Source organism: Bos indicus, chromosome 10 (assembly GCF_029378745.1).
Source record: "Bos indicus isolate NIAB-ARS_2022 breed Sahiwal x Tharparkar chromosome 10, NIAB-ARS_B.indTharparkar_mat_pri_1.0, whole genome shotgun sequence".
Taxonomy (NCBI): Eukaryota; Metazoa; Chordata; class Mammalia; order Artiodactyla; family Bovidae; genus Bos; species Bos indicus.
This window is the reverse complement of record NC_091769.1, coordinates 102,159,542-102,181,270: the sequence shown is the minus strand read 5'-3', so window position 1 is coordinate 102,181,270 and position 21,729 is coordinate 102,159,542.

Below are 21,729 nucleotides of genomic sequence, written 5' to 3'. Positions count from 1 at the left end.
GCAAAACTCCCTCAGTCAATAATGTGTTTAGATGGTGAATTTTATATTCTATGAATGTTATCTTAATTTTTTCAAAATCACATACACCTAGAAGAACTACCAGCCAGAGAGGAAACAGTCATTTTGAGGAAGCCAGTTCTAACACCTTGCTATTCAGAGAATACCCTTCCCAGCCATCCTTATTTCAGCAGCAACTCTATTTGAAACACAATTGATACTATGTTTGGAAAGCCTCTTAGAACAGAACTTAAGTCCTTGGGTTCAAAGTGAATGTGCTTCTTGCGGAAAACCTCAAAAACCCAGCCTGACAGAGGGCACCTCCTTCGGACCCTGTTTTCCCAGCGCTGGGATGTGTTGGATGGATGCTGATGTGCCCTACGTTTTACCAGCAATTACATACAGCTGCTCGTTACTGTACTTTATCTGCTCTGAGGTGAATCCCTCACTTTTGGCCTCGTCATAAAGGGACCGCCAGCCCTGTGTTTTACATACATTTTTCTTTGGTGAGTGCTTTTCTCAGATATCTAATCCTACCTATGTTAGCTTTCTCTCAGAAGCAGATTCATTTGTGCAGCAAAAGTATTTTCTTGAATCATAAAGTCATTTGGAGCAGTTATTTTTTTCTCAAACAATTCCATCGAAGCACCAGAAAATCATGCTACTCAAGACTGTGCCTTTTTACTGAAAGTGCAGTTGACTCTTGAATAACACTGGTTTGAACTGCACGGGTCCACTTATATGTGGGCTTCCCTGGTGGCTCAGCTGGCAAAGAATCTGCCTGCAAGGCAGGAGACCTGGGTTCAATCTCTGGGTTGGGAAGATCCCCTGGAGAAGGGAACGGCTACCCACTCCAGTGTTCTGGCCTGGAGCATTCCATGGACTGCATAGAACGTGGGGTCACAGAGAGTCGGGCACGGCTGAGCGGCTTCACTTTCACACACTGCAGTACTGTGCTGCCCTAGCTGCTTAAATCAGGACACGAGATCCTCCTCTTAAAGGAGGGTCAGCCAGCAGTTACACGCAGGTTTTTGTCTGCATGGAGCGTGGGCACCCTTAAACCCCCTGTTGTTCAAAGGTCTACTATTGTCAGAGGTTATACTGTCTCAACTCCACTGTATGCGTTTAAAATATATTTAACCTTACCAATTTATTTATACTCATAAAATGCAAAGATTTTATCAACATGAGAGTGAACCTTTTTATTCACCAATTGAGACAGCACAAGAAATTTTCTTTTTTCCGAGCAAAGATATGAACTATTTTGAAGAAAATTAATTCAACTTTAAAAGTGTCAAAATGCTTTTATAGCAAATGCAAATAAAGGTGTTTCAAACCACAAATTGTTTTACATATAATCTTCATGGGAAGAATATATATTGCAGCACAATAAAATCAGTACTTTTTATAAACTTTGGTGAATGTTTTGAAAGTATTTTTAAATGGTACATTAAAATTTTTTTCTTAAAATATTTTTACTATATTAAAATAAAGCACACCTATTATGTAGTATGTATAGTATAACTTGTTTTATCATTAATCTAATTGTATATATGTTTTAAAACAAAAGTAGGCTGGGAAGATAAAAATTATTTGTAATAAGTACACTGTTTTACTGAGTAATTCTGTCTTAGATATTTGAGTAAAGTCTACTGGCAAGGTAGTCCAGATTTTTTTTTAATTTTTGGTGCCCTTGCTTTTGAGACTCTTATTGGCTTTCTAATGTCAGAAAAACCCTACTCCCCTAACAATTCATAGAAGTTTTTCTCATAGTAAATACATACAGTGAAAAACTCAAATCTTTCAAAATTCTAATTAGTGTTTAAATTGACTCATTTGAGCCGTATGTATGTTGCTGCTGCTAAGTCGCTTCAGTCGTGTCCGACTCTGTGCGACCCCATAAACGGCAGCCCACCAGGCTCCCCCATCCCTGGGATTCTCCAGGCAAGAACACTGGAGTGGGTTGCCATTTCCTTCTCCAACGCACGAAAGTGAAGAGTGAAAGTGAAAGTGAAGTCGCTCAGTAGTGTGCGACTCTTAGCGACCCCATGGACCATAGCCTACCAGGCTCCTCCGCCCATGGGACTTGCCAGGCAAGAGTGCTGGAGTGGGGTGCCATTGCCTTCTCCAATATGTATGTTATGAAAGCTAAAAAGCTAACTATTTGTGACTATTCTCCTTAATGTATAATCTTCATTCAGTTCAGTTCAGTTCAGCTGCTCAGTCGTGTCCGACTCTTTGCGACCCCATGGACTGCATAATCTTCCTTATGTAGGCTCTTTAAGTTAGTTTCTGCAGTGGTTTTATGTTAAGTTTTTCAAACATTAGCAGATCATGGTGGCTATAGTAAAGGGTTTTGTTTTAAATCTGGTAGCATATTTAGGGATCATTAAATTATAAAGTATAATGTCAAATCTTCATACTTGCATTATAAGTACTTAAAATTAGTCTGTATTAATAGTCTAAATAGATACCTTAGTTTGGAGGGGAAAAATACTATTCTATTGTCTAGTTACTTAACAATTCACTTGTCGCTAGTTACTGAATAGTTCAGTGAAATACATTTGGAACTTGTAACACCTAATTAATAAGACTCGTTCCTTAAGTGGACTCGGTGCTTTGCTGGGATCCTAGCCTATGCTGAAGTACTCTCTGATACCAGTGATCAAAGCAACCATCGAGTATGAGATATCTGTGCAGTGTTTGTTTCTTAGTAAATGAAAGAGAAGGCTACACATAGTTAAAACTAGTAACACCAGCTTGGTTCCCTAAAGAACTAATATAGGGGCTTCCATGCTGGTCCAGTGGTTAAAAGTCTGCCTTGCAGTGCAGGGGACACGGGTTTGATCCCTGGTCAGGGAACTAAGATCCCATGCGGGGCAGTTAAGCCCATGCCCTGCAAATAAACAGCCTGTATGCCACAACCAAGACCCAATACAGCCGAATAAATAAATAAAAATAAATATTAAAAAAAGAACTCACAGAGCTATAACAGGTAATAGCATTCTAGAGTTCTGGGATTATTTTAACATAGCTTTAAAGATGGCTAGAATTTGGATTTAATACAACAACTTCAGAGTCCTAAACTTTGGTGTTTAAAACACCCAGAGATAGGTATTTATTTTTTGATGATTAGGTAAAGAATACATTTTGTTTACTTGGTTGATTTTTATCTAGACTTTATAAATGTGATTTTTTTTTTAAGCTATTTCATTGTTGGTGCCTTCATGGGAAATTTTAGTTTGGTTAGTCAACTCTTTCCACTGAGTTTTGGGTATTTGAATTTTTTTTTTTTGAATTTTTTGTTTGTTTGGTTGGTTGGTTTGGGGGTTTCTTGTGGGTGAGGTGATAACCTAAGGAGTTTCTGCAGCAGAAATATCATGAAACTATACATGTCCCTTATAAAGTTGTGGCGTTTAGAGGAGTTTTTCAAAGCCTATGTTGGGAGGTAGGCAAATTAAGCAGAGCATCATAGTGAACTCTTTTTTTTCACAGTGAATTCATCTTATGTATAGAAAGGCAAACATATTTGGCAGTTTTTGCTAATATTATGGGATTCTTTTCATTGTCACTGTTTTGCAAACTTAATAATGTTCCTTTCTGATAAGAGGCTGGCTGGAATTTATTTGTATTTAAAGAAATATTTTTAATGTGGAGAAAATAAAAGCTGCACATATGCCTCTCATATGGCAACTCTAAATTATCATTGCTCCATCACCAACCATACTAACAGCTTCAAATACACAGTTTTTCATTAAACTTAGCACTCTACATTGAGCATTTTCAAATCTTATTTGGGCAGGTTTCATATGATAGGAGTAATACATGAATATTTTTTCCTTTTAAGGTATTTAGACATTGGAAATTAATGGTTTGCTTATGAGCCATAGATTTAAGGAAACACTGTAGATGAAATTTCCATTCTTTTTTTGTAGATGAATTGCTTAGGTATAATACTATGTTTCTATATTCTAGGACTCTCACCAAATAATAATAATTTCTTAATATTGACCAACATGTTATTAAATTCACTCTTTTTGTTCAAAAGAGCTCTGAGGTGATTAGGAACACTGTGTTGAAGTTGGCTGCAAAGTTGACTGTTTTCCACTGAGCCTCCTGGGAGAACCGAAGCCCCAGGAAGCTGTGAGTGATGAAGCATAGAGCCCGCCATTCGTGTGCAGCTTAGTCAGGGCCCGGCTTTGTTTCCTAGTGTCAGTTTTTAATAATTACACTTATCGCATCTTAAGCACATTTGTCCTTTAAAGGAAAACAGGGTTACCAGAAAAGAGCTCACTTTCTCTTTTTTCTTTCACTCTTTCCTGAACCGTTGGCTTTAACTGAAGAGTAAAATGGATTACATTTGACTCTCCGTGAGTACTGCTGATAAGTTTGCAAAAACAGGTGGGAAGGCAATTAAGTACTGGATTTCCAGATGGCCAGACCCTCAGCCCCTGTGTGCCTCCTCCTCCTTCTGTAAAATGAGAATAACTATACTTGTCCTCCCCTGCCTCAGCAGCACAGTGAAAGATCAATTAAAGTAGAGGAAAAAATCCAAGGTGCATTGATCCCAAAGATGGACAGAATATAGATGTAGCTGTTATTTAATAATGACGACTTTGTTACATAGCAATTTAGTTGTGTCTTTGTTGATTCTGTATAGTGAATATCAGTTAGCATTTTGAAGTGGAAATTGATAATAGGGAGTTTTTTTAATTACATAGATTTTTAATACTTAAGTGCCGGGAGCCAGCACGGGAGTTCCCATCCATGACAAGGTCATGCGGAGAGTTCTGGTGCCGAGAGTTCCGGTGGGCAAGGTGAGCCAGAACTCGAGGGGTGCCCCTCTGGGCCTGCCTGAGCATCTACCCCAAAACCAAAATCTGTCTGTCTTACTATTTCACGACTTTCACCAACTCTTCTGACATTAACGGGGGCCTATCCATGACCACCTTTCTCTGTAAGAAAATCAACTTAAAACTCTAGTTAATAAGTCTCCTGGGCATAATAGGAGTGTTTGAATTCAAACCCCTCTGATGACTTTCTAGCTTGCCTGACAGGTTTGTTCAGATTCACAGCCTCCCAACCACGAGAGGCACAGGAAGCTTAAGATATTCTAACAATGCAGAGCTTCTCAGAGAGTTAAAATAGAACTAGTAGAGGATTTCTTTGTTGAGCTAATGCTTGCTGCCAAGTTTCCATATCCCTTACCTACTGTGTCCCTGGGAGTGTATTGGTTAATATAGTTGGTGTATAGAAATGTAAGTAGTAGCTTTAATGTTTGCAACCTTGGACCCCTGAGTTAATTCTTTTCTTGTTATAGCCCACCACACTTTTGCCCTATAGGAAGGCAACTTTATCTAATGCTTTTGGAGGGTGACGCCTGACTTTAGAATAATCACCTTTAGAGAAAAATAAGTTTTCTGAGGAAAGGGTCATAAAATGTTAACAGGCTTCCTGGCCAGAAGATGATGTAAATCACCTAAAACTTTTGCATATGATAAGTTTGCAGGAAGAAAGCCTGGCTTCGATAAGGATCAAGGACTGCTGTCCTTGCATGACTCTACCCCTTCCCCCATTATCCTCTATGCACAACTTAAGGTATAAAAACTGCTTTGGAAAATAAAGTGTGGGCCTTGCTCACCGAAGCTTGGTCTCCCCATGTCGTTCTTTCTCTTTCCTTTTCCTATTCAGGCTGATCTCCCTGGAGCGCAGGGGCTCTCTGCATTCACTTTCCTGCCTGGGCTTCTAAGACCCACTCAAGAAGGTACCTAAGGGGGGGCACCTTCTGCGATTCGAGAGGGCACCTGCGGCCTACGTGAACAGAGCAAGTCCCGTGCTGGGGTTTTATTGGCTTTCTGCGTAAACCAAAGAATATCAGCCTCTTTTCTCTCCTCTATTTTCTTAACTGCAAAATTCTTTCCCTGTATCTTTCTCCTTTTATCTATCATTTCGCCAACGCCGTCCTCCGAGGGAATCCCTGGATCCAGCTGGGGCTGGACCCCGGTACTTAAGGTCATCGAATAGTAGTATTGGGGGGAAATTTCGAGTGTATGCTATAGATCCAAGTGTGGGTTTAGAACATAACACTACACCCAGCTAATTTGTAGACTGCCTTGCTATTTGAGTTGGCTTGGTTATTTCAGAGGCCTGCACAGTTGATCAGGTCAGACCATCATCATAGCAGTATTTTTAGCATATCCCAGAACCTTAGAATCTAGGAACCTTGGCGCCCATCCCGTGCAATTTCCTGCTGGAAGCCGCGCTCCTTCCTGGTGACCTCGCTGCTGCGTGCTGGCGCAGCCCCTTCCTGAAACAGTTTGGGGCAGGAGGGCTGTGCTGCCTCCTCGCTGCTTCCATGTGCCCCTTTTGTTCAAGAATTCCCTAAAACTGTGGAACTAGTCGTGTGTTCCAATACGATGCAAGCATTTACAATCTTGTATTGAACACCGTCCTTTTTTAAAGGGCCCGGGTTGGCATCATTTTCTGGGTTTTCTTTCATTTTTGTTTTCACCGTGGTTTTCCCCATTGTTTTTGACCTGATTTCATCGTTGATTGGGTGGTTTTCTCCATTTTCTTAATAATTTGACCATATATTCTTCCCCTTTTATTTGTATCTTCCTGCACTTGGCATTTATGGTGAGCAAGGAGGGAAGGGATGTCTGATTTTTGAATGGGCTAAACCCCTGACTTCTGTCCTTGGCTTCCTGTGGCAGTTGAGTTGATAAGCACCTCTTATTTTAAAAAGGTCCTTCAAAACTAGAAGCCGTGCCTTTGAGGGCAGTGCCTGGGAAGCAGCGTCAGGCACTCTAGCGAAGGGGAGCTGAGCGGACCTCAAGTAGAGTGTCCCAGCACCCTGCAGCCAAGGCTCCTTCTCTGGAGCACGCTTCCAAAGACGGGAGATACGTGGCAGAGGCGAGGCATTCCAGTGTAGCACCAGCTGCCAGGTAGGGCAGCCTGAGATGGTGTGTCCATCTTGCTTTAGCAGGTCAGGTTTAGGACATACCTAGTTTTGATATTTAAATCCTCCCGTTTGTCCCATCTTTGGGAAATGACAGTACCTTTGTTTTGCACTCTGGCCCAAATGTGCATCAGTAAAGTAAATCACTTGAGTCGTATCTTTTCATTTGGTTTCACTTCTCTGCTCCTCTTTCTCCTTTCACACTCTCCTTCTCGCTCTCCCCGCGGGATCCCTCTGCTTTCTCCCACCTTTCTGAAGGAAGCTGTTCTTGTTCTTACTGGCCTCCAGGTCACCACCTCAACAGCCTCGGGCTCCAGACCCTCTACAGAGCTTATCAGTGGATAGCCGCCAAGTTAACTCTTTTAGACACTTTTAAACAACTATTTGCCATCCAATCACATCAGCTATGCGGCAGTCTAAGGTGGCCCTTCAGGCAGAAGAATCGCCAGCCAGAGTGGGTGTGCTTCTAAAATAAAAGACCTGTAGTTAATGACCTCCTTCAAAAAAATTTCTCTTTTCAGACATATGGGGGCATGTTCATCCCTGGTCAAAACTTTGTTTGCAACTTCAAAAGGGTTGCTTCTGAAGGTGTCATTGCAACCTTTTGTTGCTGGCTCTGTCCACTGCCTGATAAGCAGCGGCTGAGTCACCTTCCCCTGAATGCAGAGGAGCAGCTGTTACACTCAGACCCCAGGCAGCCCGCAGCCTCTCCAGCTGGGACCAACGACTCATTTATCATCAAAGAGGGGAGCTGCTCTATTTGCAGATGTCTGCTTGTATTTTTCTTTTCTTGATCTTTGTCATGGTCTGCTTGCCTTAATGAGGTTCTTTACCTGCATATCTGTCTCTTTTTCTCTCTCTCTCTCACCTTTATCCCAATTTTCCAATATTAAAAATTCCTGTTTTATGCTATAAAGAAGCAAAAAGTCCTTTTATGTGAAATCTATAAATAGGGTTTGCTTTGGGACTAGATAATTTCTTCTTTGGGTTGTAAACCTCAATTTGGATGGCAATTATAATGGGTTTTTAACCTCTTTGAAAAAGCCCTTCCGGGGCAAACCTTTGACATAGTTACTTAACTGGCATGCAATTACAATTTTATTTGCATGATTTTTTTCCTAAGACTCTAGAAGAATTTAAGACATTCTGACAATGCAAGAAATAAAATTATCCTCACATCAAGGATCAACGTTTCTCTTATATGTGCCTTTATGCCATTTTTCTTTTTTTTATTAGTATTAATCTAGTATTAGTCCTCTCCAAAGGGAGTGGTTGGCTGTCTCCCACAGTAAGTGTGTAGAAGCTTTTCTATAGCTGTTTTCCTGAATCCCATATAATACTTCATGGTAGGATTTTTTTAATTGATTAATTCTAGCTGGGCTAGAATCTTCAAGTATTAGTTTAGAAGAACTAAGCTTTATACGTTTCTTTTGTTGCTATAAATATTCATAGTCATTTGAATGTTATTTGAATGCTTTATAACAGTGATAACTGGTATTGCTATTGATTAAAGGTAAAACATAAGGAGTTAAGAATTTGTATACTAAGAGCTATTGACGGAGAATTTTCAGAATCCCATACTGCTTGTGTAAGACGCATGTGCTTTTTTAACCCCCTCGTCTCAGCTCATCTCCCCTTTGTTCAGGCAGGTCTGAATGAGTTGTCGCTGGAAGACACACAGGAATCAAAAAGTGAGCCCAGCGTGGAAATACGGCATCGTCTTGCCTTGGGAGTTTGGCCTCAAGGTTTTTATATGTGGGTTTTGTTTTTAACAAAGCAGTAAGGGCTTACTTTCTGTCAACTTGTGTGTGTATAAAGATTATTTGTTCAACTTTAAGAAAAAAGTAAACCTGTGAGCGTGTGGACACAGGATTCCGGATTTGGTGTGTGGGCGGCTTGCGGCAGACCGCATGGTTCATATACAGCGTGCTGGTTTGAGAACTGGGGCTATTAAAGCAACCCCGCAGGAGCTCGCGGCAGTTCACGTCTCAGGGGAGCGACTCGGGTGGGCTTGCTGCGCTCGGAGGGTGTGCGGCACCCGCTCTCCTCCTGCACTTGGCCGCGGTGCTTTGCGCCCCTTGACAGCGGGGGACGCTTCCGCGGCGCGCAGTTCTCTAAGGGTCTGGTCCGGCAGCTGCCGTTCATTGCCCTTCTTGAAAGAACCCGTCAGGATCCAGACTCCAGGAGAGACCAGCCCCTGACAGATCGCAGGGAGAGAACGCCTGGGGCTTCCTTACCAGAGCCCTTGGCGGGGTTCCCTGCCTCCCTGGCCGCCTCCCGCCCAACCTTCTGCGACTCTCCCCTGCCCTCGGCCCCTGGCCCCTCCCTTTTCTCCTCTGAAACGCACCGGCCTGCCACCCCTCAAGGCCAGCTCCACACAGTCTTCCAAAGAAATATCAGTAGTTCCTTAACTAGACTCTCTTGGAGGCAGCAGCATATGATGGAATGAGCGTAAGTTCAGCTGCTGTGTCAGCTAGCGTTGCTGCATAACAAATAACCCCAAAACCCAGTGGCCTAAAAACAACCACTGTTTATCATTTCCCAGTCCCTATGGGTCAGGAATTCAGGAGCAGCTTACTGGGTGGTTCTGACACACCAGAGCCCCTCCTTCAGGTGGGAGGATGGCGTCTGGGCTGCCGTCCTCTGATTGTTAATTAAACCAGGGCTGGCTGATCTTTCCCAGGACGGCTCACTCTGGCTCTCATCAGGGCCTCTTGAGTGTCCCTATGCTATGCCAACTGGGTCCCCCTCAGCTCAGTACCTATGAGAGAGCAAGGAGGGAGTCATGGTTCCTTTGGGGTCTTGGTGTCGGATGTCAGACATCACATTTTCTAGAAGCTGGCAGCCAAGTACAGCCACTCTTAAGGAGAGGAGAATTAGACTCCCCTTTTGAAGGGAAGTACTAAAGAATTTGTGGACATATTTTTAAATCTCCCCTCTTTCACTAAGTGATGTTGGATGAGTTACATCCTGAAGCCTTAGTTTCTTCGTCTTTAAAATGAGAACAAAACTGTCTCCTCAAAGGGTCACATACAGATTCAAACCACGCCTAAGGCCCTGCAGGTGGCCCGTGAGTGGCAGTCACTGTTATCCGGGCTCAGGGAGAAGGCCAGGGCCAGTCTCTGCTGAGGGTCCAGGTAGGATGGGCCCCCGCCGTGGTGCTAAGTGAGTGCTCGGGAAAGGCGCTCCCTGGGAGTCCCACAGCGCAAGGGGCTGCCCCCGCTGGTCAGCGCAGGAGCCACGCTGGGCCCAGGGTTCCAGAGTGCCTTCTGAGTGGGGCCCGTTTCGTCCTCCTCCCACTGTTCACCCTGCAATAGGACCCTGGCCACGTCCAGTCTCAGAATGGGGCTTCCCTGGTGGCTCAGACGGTAAAGAATCCGCCTGCAACGCTGGAGACCTGGGTTTGATCCCTGCTTTTGGAAGATCCCCTGGAGAGGGGAACAGCTACCCACCCAGTATTCTGATCAGGAGAATCCCATGGACAGAGGAGCCTGGCGGGCTATAGTCCCTGGGGTCACAGAGTCAGACACTACTGAGCGACTTTCACTTTCAGAATATGGTGCCTTATGCGGCAAAAGGAAGCTTCCTGGTCTTGAAATGGAGAGCAACCTGGATGATCCAGGAGGGCCTGATGTCACCACAAGGGTCTCCATGGGAGAGGCAGGAGCTCAGAGAGCAGAGAAGACCCTATGCTGCTGGCTCTGAAGATGGAGAAAGAGCCCACAGGCCTAAGGACATGGGTGGTCCCCAGAAGGACAAGGAAATGGATTCTCCCCAGAGCCTCCAAGAAGAGCCAGCTCTGATGACGCTGACTTAGACAAGCGAGATTGACTTTGGACTTCAGGACTCCCGCTCAGCAGGATGAGACCCCCTCCAGAACGTGGGGCCAAGAGCACAGGGCCCCCTCTCTCCCGGCTCCAGGGACTGTCTTCCCAGGAGAAGCAGGGAGGCAGCCTTTCTCCACCCGCGCCAGCTCCCTGTTGCCGAGGCCGCGTTCTGGGCACGTCGCATGTGATCTGGGGCCTGGTCCTCCTCCTGCCCCCGTTTGGGGGGCGCTCCGCCACGGTCCTGGGGCACGAGAGCTTCAGGCCTGGTCTTGCCGGACGCCTGCGGCCGAGTTCCCTGCTGCAGAGGCTCGGAGGCCCGCGCCCCGCACTCTGACCTCACTCAGCCCCGGAGCCGGACCTCGCTCCGAAGGAGGCCCACCTCGGTCCCCGACCCCAGACAGAACTAGGTTCTAGCTCGCCTCGGAGCAGGGGTTTAGGGATGTAAGGGGCTGAGGGAAAAGGGTACGGGGCTTCTTTTTGAGGCGCTGAAAATGTTCTACAATTGGCTATGGTGACAGTTGTCCATACCTGTGTTTATGCTGAAAGCCTGAGTTGTATGCCTTCAGTGGGTGAATTGTATGATCTGTGATTGTATCTCAATAAATCTGTTTTTAAAAAGAACCAACAAAAATTAAACTTGCGTCACTTTGAGCCACCGTGTCCATGCAAGCTGTCGCAGCAGCAGCGGGAATGAACGGCTCCTCCAGCCGCGCGGTCTCAGCCGTGACCTCTCTGCTCCGTCTCCCTGCTGAGGGCACGCTCTCCCAGCGTCTGCCTCTGGCTCCTGGGTGATTCACAGCCTCTTGGAGGGGTGTCTTTTTCCTTAGCTTGGGTGAGACGAGCTTTCTTTACACCAAATGAACCCAGTACACAGGAAACTCCTTTAAAAACCAGGGACAAGGCAGGGCAGCACCCGCAGAGGTGATAAAGCGCTCCCCGTCCCACCAGCCTCCCGGAAGGGCTCAGCCTGGGACAAGCCCTGGAGGCTTTTCTCAGGACCTTCCGCTCTTGAGCTCAGCCAACTAAAACCAAAATTTACAAGTGAAATCAAGGTGTCCTCGGCTTAGAAGCCTGGGTTCTTATTAGGCCCAAGAGTAAAGCTCAGTTGTTAACAGTTGACTTTTGGATTCCCTGCAGCTGGGCTGTGTCCAGTATAGTATTTGTTCACAATTTGCATCAAGTTGAAAACTGCAGGAACTTTTTCCTAAGGTTTTGTTTTAAACTGGATGCAGAAAAAGTAAAAAAGAGCCATAGAGGAGGAAGGTTCTTATCAGTGTTCCAGACTCGGGGCACCGCTCTTTCTGTACCTTAATCCTTTTTTATTTCTTGGAAATAAACTGCAGCCCACCCTCCTGCTCTGAGCCCTGTTCTCCATTCCTATCTCCTCCTGCTCCCTTTATGTGGGCACTGAAACCCCCCTCACCAAATGGAAGCAGTGTCCTTTCATCAGAAAGAATTGCTAGGGAGCAGAGAGCAGTGAAGGCTTCCACTGCGGGAGGGGTATTAAAAAGAGCTGTATATCATACAGGATAATATAAACAGGATTCTGTGTGTCAGAAAGATCTCCTAGACAAGGAAATGGCAACCCACTCCAGTATTCTTGCCGGGAAAATTTCATAGACAGAGACGCCTGGCGGTTACAGTCCCTGGGGGTGCAAAGAGCCAGACATGCACACACATGTGAACAGGATCGCGTGGTGAAGGCTGGTCTCAGCACACTTCCCCCGTTGACCAATTCTCAAATCCAGCCACACTCTCAAAACTAGCTTGCGCTTCACATTCTGTGTGTGTGTGTGTGTGCGTGTCTGTGTGTATGTGTGTGTGTGTGCGCGTGTGTCTCTGTGTGTGTGTCTGTGTGTGCGTGTGTGTCTGTGTGTGCGCGTGTGTCTCTGTGTGTGTGTCTGTGTGTGCGTGTGTGTCTGTGCGTGTCTGTGTGTGCGCGTGTGTCTCTGTGTGTGTGTCTGTGTGTGTGTGCGTGCATGTCTGTGTGTGTGTGTGTGTCTCTGTGTGTCTGTGTGTGAGTGTGTGCATGCATGTGTGTGTGTCTGTATGTCTGTGTGTTTCTTTGGTCAGCTCTGCTTTGTGTGCTCAATCTGAGGAAGACAAGGTTCTGAAATCTCAGAGCCAGCCCCGGGGTTAATAACTAACCTAGGCATGTGATTGGCTGTTTATAAGACAAAGAAGAAGTAATCCCCAGGTGAGTGATGCCAAAGGCTGGGGACTGAGCTGCCAGGAAGCGCTGTGGGGCGAAGGGGAGCCCTGAGGCCACCCGACGGCCCAGACGGCTCGGGCTGGCTGCCATCCTTGTCTGCGTGATCACTTCCCAGAAGGTTTGACTGCAGACGATCCTGAGCCAAAGCAGGGGCCAAGTCAAGCTTATTATTATCTCATGTTTGTAAGATAATAATGTATGTAAGGCATCCATGGGCTTCCCAGGTGGAATTTGCCTGCTGTTACAGGAGATGCAAGAGACGCGGGTTCAATCCCTGGGTCAGGAAGATGCCCTGGAGAAGGACATGGCAACCCACTCCAGTATTCTTGCCTGGAGAATCCCACGGACAGAGGAGCCTGGCGGGCTACAGTCCATGGGGTCACACAGAGTTGGAAATGACTTATCGACTGAGCACACAGCACAAAAGCATCCATGGATGTTTCTAGTAAACGCGTTTATTTCATCAGACTTTCATCTCACGGGTGATACAGCAAAAGCAGCAGTCGCTTCCCCCAGGTTGTACCTTGTGGTGCTTGGAGGCTGCAGCTCGCGCTGCTGTGGAACCCACAGGAAACCCCTATGAGGGCCTCCCCTGGGTCCCTCCGCTGAACAGTATGGTCTGACCACAAGTGGCTAAAAGACAAGCAAATAAATGGACGGACCAGCCTGGCAGGAAAACAGTCAGCCTGTGGTGGATGGTCTGGGGACGATCTGTGCCCCAAATCCCACCCTCTTAGCACGTTTGCTGTGGCCCCTCAGCACTGCCCGTGTTCCGACCGCTGCAAGGCCCACACTGTCCGGGCCTCAGCTTCCTCTCCTGCAAATGAGTGTAACGCTAAGGTTATCCTTTCATCACGGAAGACAGGGGACAGTTCTTTATGCTGTAAAGCCTATACACAATATCTGATGCAGTTGGGGTGCTCAAAATTTATGGCAGTTCTTCATAGACGCTGACCACTGAAGGAGAGGCTGGGTCGACAGTATACCACGTTCTTGAGCAGGAGTCTAGAGGGAGAAGAGCCAGCTTGACCTGAAGTCTGGGCAGGGCGGCGCGGCGGAGGTCTGGGCAAAGCAGAAGCTTGTGGGCCTGAGCGATATGTCACCATTCGGGCCTGACAACAGCCCCCACCTCGAGGCGTAGTAATAATCAGGGTGAAAAGGGGGCTCAGTGGGCTGAAGTCAGGATCCCAAGGCCACACAGGCCTCCCCGTGTTGATCTTTCAGCCGGGGCCCCACTTTGGATGCAGAAAGATGCAATGATGGAGATCATGATCATTAGCAGCCTCCTAGGCCCAGAGCAGCTCTGCAGTGTCCTACCAGATCCAACTCAGAAGCTGTGTTTCACTGCGACCCCACAAACTGCTGTTGATCTCAGCTAGGGAGCAAATGGCAAAGCTCTGCTTTAGCGTTTGGGGCTCTTTAAGCAGGAGGCTGCAGTGGTGTTTCTGATGTTTTCTTTCTGGAGTTTAGTGGCAGCACACAGGTGGTCACTGGCATTCCCTGTGCCTTTTTGCATATCAGAAGTATTCCTTAATGACTTTTTAAAGAACATCATAGACCCAGTCCCACCAGCAAAGTACAGTCCGTTCTTATTTAAAGATATATTTGTACTGCAGAGTTGCTTGCATCTTGCTTTGTTTCTTTGCTTTCGATGTTTATTGGAGTATACTTGATTTACAATGTCATGTTAGTTTCTGCTGTACAGCAAAGTGAACCAGTTACACGTACATCTACGAACACAGGTGAACACACACACGCACAAACTCTGATGTTTCCACAAATACATGCACACATAGCTACCTATTTCTCTATTATCTATTAAAAGCCGCGCGTGTGTGTGTGAGTTACTCAGTCGTGCCTGACTCTTTGCAACCCCATGGACTGTAGCCCACCAGGTTCCTCTGTCCATGGAATTATCCAGGCAGGAATACTGCAGTACGGTGCCACTTCCTTCTCCAAGGGATCTTCCCGACCCAGGGATTGAACCCGGGCCGCCTGCGTTGCAGGCATTTACTGTCTAAGCCACTAGGGAAAGCCAGATGCACATAAATCCACTATTTTTTAGATTCTTTTCCCATATAGCTCATTACAGAGTATTGAGTTCCCTGTGAAAGTCGCTCAGTCGTGTCCGACCCTTTGCGACCCCATGGACTATACAGTCCAGGGAACTCTCCAGGTCAGAACACTGGAGTGGGTAGCCATTCCCTTCTCCAGGGATTGAACCAAGGTCTCCCACATTGCAGGCGGATTCTTTATCAGCTGAGCCACAAGGGAAGCCCCTGTGCTATACAGTAGGTCCTTATTAGTTATTATATGTATACAGTAGTATGTATATGTATACAGTGGTATCTATAGGTATATAGCGGTATGCGTGGGTATACAGTGGTATCTATAGGTATATGGCAGTATATATAGCTACATAGTGGTATGCTTACATATGAGTGGTATGCGTGGGTATACAGTGGTATCTATAGTATATGGCAGTATATATAGGCATATAGCGGTATGCGTGGGTATCTAGGGGTATGTGTAGGTATATAGCAGTACGTGTATTTATACAGCAGTACGCATGGGCACATAGCAGTATGTGTGGTATACAGCGGTGTGCGTGGGTATATACAGGTATATAGCGGTATGCATATGTCAGTCCCAGTCTCCCAATTTATCCCTCCCATGAGTTCAATCTGGATGTCATAACCAGGCAGAGAGGGACAGAGCTGCCGAGAGAGGAGCGCCAGGACAGCAGACTGGCACGCCCATGCTTCCTTAGAATTAGATTCAAAACGTTCCCTGAACAACCGGAAAGGCAGACAGTCTGCCCTGAGCATGATGGAGGTGAGTGGAGGCCCCCAGGATGGCATTGTTACCCCAGACCCCAATGGGGAGTGAGCAGCGGGCACCGAGTTCGTTGAGGAGCTGTGTGTGCCCTTGCGGGCCAGCAGGCCTCTGGGGGTCGGGGGCCTGCAGCCGTGACCTGTGGCATGACTCCATCCCCAGGCCCCTCTGAGCGGGGAGTCCCACCGTGGGGGCGGCCCTGCTAACATGCTGGGAGGAGGGGAGAGCAGATCTTTGCGAAGCGCCTTCTTTGTACTGAGGGAAAGCGGCGAGGAGTGGGGCTCTCAAGCTGGCTTTGTCTTCTGAAGCTCCTTCTTACTCCCCGCACCTTCGCCCCACCCCACCCCCGGTTGGGTGACTGTCTGTGCAGAATGACCGTCAAGACGTGGAATCCAACAATGAGGGTTTTATTCTGAGAAGAGATTGAAAAAAGGCCCCATAGACACCAGATATTAATTTCCATCCTTGAGAAAGAAAGGAATGCAAACTACAGCCAAGTCCTGTTGATTCACCAGTCTACTGATGCTCAAACCCATGGGTCTTCGCCTTCCCAACTTGAAAGAACATGACTCACTGCCTCAAAGGTCTCATCCCATCTCCCAACCATTCATGCACCTTACTTCTGGAGCAGTGATCATGTAGCTGCTGTAATTAGGAGCACATACAGGCTCCCTGAAGAGTCCTCTTCCAGGAGACCCAGCTTCACAGGAGCAAGCTGATCCACTCAACGTGGGCCATGTGTGAGCTAACAAGTTTTCCTAATTTCTCTGTGAAATCAAGGCCACTGCTTGAACTTATAAACACGGTCTGCCTCTTATGTGTGAAACAGCTAAAGATCAAACTCAGACTATTGTCAGGAGCATCAAAGGATAATTGGCAAACTCCTGAGTCATCGTGCAGTTTTATAGCTTTCTTTTCAAAGGCACTTAAAAAACACACACACACTTCAAACACGAACAATACCCTATTCCCTGATGACTGTCCTTTGATAAATGAATGTTTCCTGAGGTTTTAGGCTGGGGTCTGGGCTTCTCTGTGATGTCACGGAGGCAGACAGCCCCTCCACATGAAACCTACCAGATGACAGGGGAGGCTCCCAGTCTCAATGCAGCTGAGTTTCTGGACACTGTGCAGCTGGCTGCTGAGCAGAAAGGGGTGTCTGGACCCTCCTACTCTGAGGCACTTTGGGGTCAGGAAATATTTACAAGGAAGCTGAGGCTCAGAAAGATTAATTGACTTACCGTAGTCTGGTAGAAAGATGCTCAGAGCCAGCACTGCCCTGGACATCATGTTGGTTTGTTGTTGTTGATGTTCGGGTTTTTGTTTAGAAATTTTCCTAAGAGAGAGAAAAAGACAGACCTCATTCCCAGCCTTGTATACAGACATCCCAAATGAATATGCCACAGAGAGGAGCATGGGTGACTTAGAGCTCAGCTTCTGAACGAAGGGTGGCCTGGGGCTGATTCTGTCTGTTAACAGGCCCCAGCGGCGCATCCTTTGGCTCCGTGCAGCTGGTCCATGCTGACCGGGGCGCCCACCCTTGTCAAGAGGGGGCTCTGCAGCTTTCCTGCATTGGGACAGGCGGACAGAAGCCTGGACGAACATGGTACTTCTGCCTCTTGGCCAGCCCAGAAACAGCCCTGTGTGCTCTGGGGTCCTGGGTCTTTGGCCACAGAAGGCCAGATGAAGGCGCCTCCAGGAGCCCAGGAAGCTTGGGACGCAGAGCAGGCTTCACGCTCCCCTGCTTGTAAGGGAACCAGGGAGCCTGAGCTGCAGTCTCTGCGCAAGGAGCACCGATACATTTGTGGAAGGGGCAGCCGGGCCCACAGGTTGTCCGGGTGGTGTTGGCTACTGGGTGAGGGCCTGGGCTCCAGCTGGGTTCATAGCTGCGTGTAATCAGTGAAATGAGAACATTCCCTCACACGGCATACAAAAATGAACGCTGGGTGGTTTAAAGGCCTAAATTGAGACATGACACCAAATAACTCCTAGAAGACAGCACAGGTGGGAAAACATGATGTGACAGAAATTCTAGCAATATTTTCTTAGATCAGTCTCCCAAAGCAAAAATAAAACAAATGGGACTTAATCAAACGTACAAGCTTTTGCACAGCAAAGGAAACCCTTGGAAAAAACAGAAAACTGAAAAAAGGCAACCACAGGATGTGAGAAAATGCCTGCAAATGATGTGACTGACAAGGACTTAGTCTCCAAACAGCTCAGGCGATGCTACAAAAAATAAAAATTAAAAAAAATGGGCAGATTTTAATAGCCATTTCTTGAAAGAAGATATACAGATGACCAGTAGACACAGGAGAAGATGCTCAACATCACTAATTATTAGAGAAATGCAAATCAAAAATTCAATGAGGTACCACCTCACACCAGTCAGAATGGCCATCATTAAAAGTCTACAAATAACAAGTGCTGGAGAAGGTGTGCAGAAAAGGACGCCGCTTACACTGTTGGTGGGAATGTAAGTCGGTGCTCCACTGTGTAAACCGTATGGAGGTTCCTCAGAAAACTCGACGTGGAATTACCATACGATCCAGCACCCCCACTCCTGGGCATATATCAGGACAAAATTATAATTCAAAAAGATCCATGCACCCTATGTTCTTCAGAGCACTATTCACAGTAGCTTAGACTACTGGAATCGTCTAAGGGAAATAACCTAAATGTTTATTGACAGATGAATGGATAAAAAAGATGTGGCACATATAGGAAATGGAGTACTACTCAGCCATAAAAAGGAATAAAATAATGCCATTTGTAGCAACATGGATGGAGCTAATCATCCTAAGTGAAGTAAGTCAGACAGACAAATACTGCATGACGTCACTTATATGTGGAATCTGAAACACGACACAGATGAACCTGTTTATGAAACAAACGGAATCGGGGACGTAGTGCAGAGACTGGTGGTCGCCAAGGGTAAGGGGCGGGAAGCCTTGGGTGGGTTGTTGGGGATGAGCAGCTGCAAACTGGTGCATGCTGCCTGGATGGGTGAACAGCGAGGTCCTCCCGTGCAGCACAGGACACTGTGGGGTAGCCTGTGATAAACCGTCATGGAAAAGAATGTGAAAAGGGACATCTGCATGTATAACTGAATCACATTCTATACAGCAGTAAGTAACACAACAGTGTACCTCAACTATATATCAATCAAAAATAAGTTTAAAAAGAATAAGCACAATAAAAAGATGTATGTATGTACAATGGAATATTACCCAGCATAAAAGAGAATAAAGTATCATTCACAACAACATGGATGAACCTAAGAATATTATGCTGAGTGAAATAAATCAGACAAAGAGAAATACTGTATGATATCACTTACACGTGGAATCTAAAAAATAATACAAATGAATCTACATACAAAACAGAAAGAGACAAAGACAGAAAGCAAAATTATGGTTGTCGAAGGGGAAAGGGATGTGGGGAGAGACAAATTAGGAGTATGGGATTAACAGATAGAAGCCACCATACCTAAAATAGATAAGCAGCCAGGATTTACTGCATACCACAGGGAATTATATCTAGTGTCTTGTAATAACCCATAATGGAATACAATCTGCAAAGAAAAACAACCCTTGAATCATTATGCTGTACCCCTGAAACGAACGTGATAGAAAGAAAGAAAGAAAGGAAACCCATCCACAGTTAAATGACAGGTCAGGTGAAGGGCTAAACTTTTGGGCTCTTGGGGCTGGAAGCAGGGGCGCCCTGAGGCTCCCGAGAAGCTGCCCATGCAGAGCTCTGAAAGCCTCCCCTCCCCTCCTGACCCGCCCTCCGCTTCCACAAAGGAAAAGCCCAGCATTCTTAAGGGAAAAGCTCAGAAAGCAGCACAGGAAAGAAGCCAGACTCGCAGGAAACCCTCCAGGCCGTTGCTGTGATCCCTGCTAACCCTGTGCGGGGCTCTGACCTGCACGTGACCCTTTCCTCCGCGCGGAGACCCGGCCTGAAGGCCCACGTGCGCGGGCCCCCTTCCTGCCCCAGTGCCCTTCTTCCACCCGGGCACCTGCCCCTTGTCTAGCGCCGCCAGGACCCGCCCTCCTTTGGGAAGCTTCACCCCTCAGTCCTGATCTTTGTTAGAAGCCACAGAGCCCAACCCTGGCTTATTTAGGCAGAAATGGAATTAATCTCAGGTGGCTCACAATCTCTGGGAAGATGCAGACCAGTCTGGGAAGCGGGGCCCTAGCGGCAGAGGCTGGCAGTCCTCCCCAGGACCCGTCTGGCAGGGAGGAGGCGTGGCTGCGCCGCCGGGTGTGGGGCCAGGTGCCCCGGGACCCGCCCGCAAGCGCTGCCGGAGCAACCGCGCCGAGTCAGGACGCCGCTGAGCTCCGCGGGGAGTCTGCCAGGCACAGCTGAGTGACCCCCTTCACTGCAGTCACAGGGGAGTCTGGCACCATGAGCGCCTGGCCATCTTCAGCCTCGACAGTGGGAGGACGGTTCCACCTCATGGGGCGGGGGGGGGGGGGTCCCCCAGTACAGGAACGCACAGAAAGGTCCAGGTGGCCATAAGGCACGCAGAGCAGCAGTTCTGCCTCCCAGGAGCAAGGGCAGCTGGTAATTCTCTTCTTCTTGCTCTCTGCCTTCTCTGACCAGCAGGATCTCTGAGTCTGATAACAGTCACTCAGGCAAGGTACTGATGAGAACTGTTTTCTTATGATGAGAACTTTTAAGATTTACTCTCATAGCCACTTGGAAAAACACAAACAATATTAACCATAGTCACGGGATCATACATTACATCCCACGGCTTACTTATCTAACTGGAAATTTACCTCAAACCCCTTCCCCATGTCACCCAAACCCCAGCCCTGCAACCACGCATCTGTTTGTGAGCTTTGTTTTGTTTTAGAGTCCACGCAGTAGTGAGATCATCATATGGTACTTATCTTTCTATGTCTGACATTTCATTTAGCATAACGCCCTCGAGGTACATCCATGTTGCTGCCAATGGCAAAATTTCATATATTTTTATGGCTGAGTAATATATATATTATAATATATAACACACATTATATCTTGCATTTTAAATTTTCTTTATCCACTCATCTGTGTGTGGACACTTAAGCTCTTTCCATGTCTTAGTTATTATTGAAAATAAAGCTGCAGTGAACACGGGTGGATATATCCTTTTTAATTAGTGTTTCCATTTTCTTCAGATAAATACCCAGGAGTGGAATTACTGGATCATATCATGGTGAAATGATATCATCTTTCTTACAAAAGAAATCTGGGTGGGATAAGGACCAGGGTAACATCTGTCAGGCTCCTTCAGTGACAGAAACATTCAAACCATCCATTCCCATGACAGTTCATCAGAAAATAAAATAACTTCCTAGAATAGACAGTGCTGTCAGCAGCTTTTTACTGATCACAGACTATTCTGGGCAGTAGTTTGAAAATGAAACTGATTTATTAAAAGCTGACAAGAGGAGGAAGAAAGGCCTGAGGTTGACTGCCTTGCTGCGGGGAGAGCCCTGGGCTGTGACCCAAGGTCATGAGAGTGAGTCCCCTGCAGCAGTGGCCCACAAGCTCAGGGCTCACATAACCCTGGGCAGGTCACTGAGGCTGCTTCCCTGCCTGTAAAACAAAGTTGAATCCCTCAAGAGTCCTTGGTGGCAAATCTGAGGAATCCACATGCGTTAGCCGGGATGATTTTATAGCAAAACAGAGCCAGTCTCTGTTATTAGAGAATTCAGGCTGGGGACTCTCCGAGGGCTGGAAGGCAGCAGGGTCCCAGGTGGGCTGTACAAGTGATCCTCTCTTTAGCTCACAGAGTCCCGTGAGCCAGTGCCAGTAGCCGAGTTAAGTCTGAGAGGGAGGCAGGGGCAGGGAGTGCAGGGCCAGAAGGGCCTGGGGGATGTTCCCTTCCCACCTCCCATCCCGGG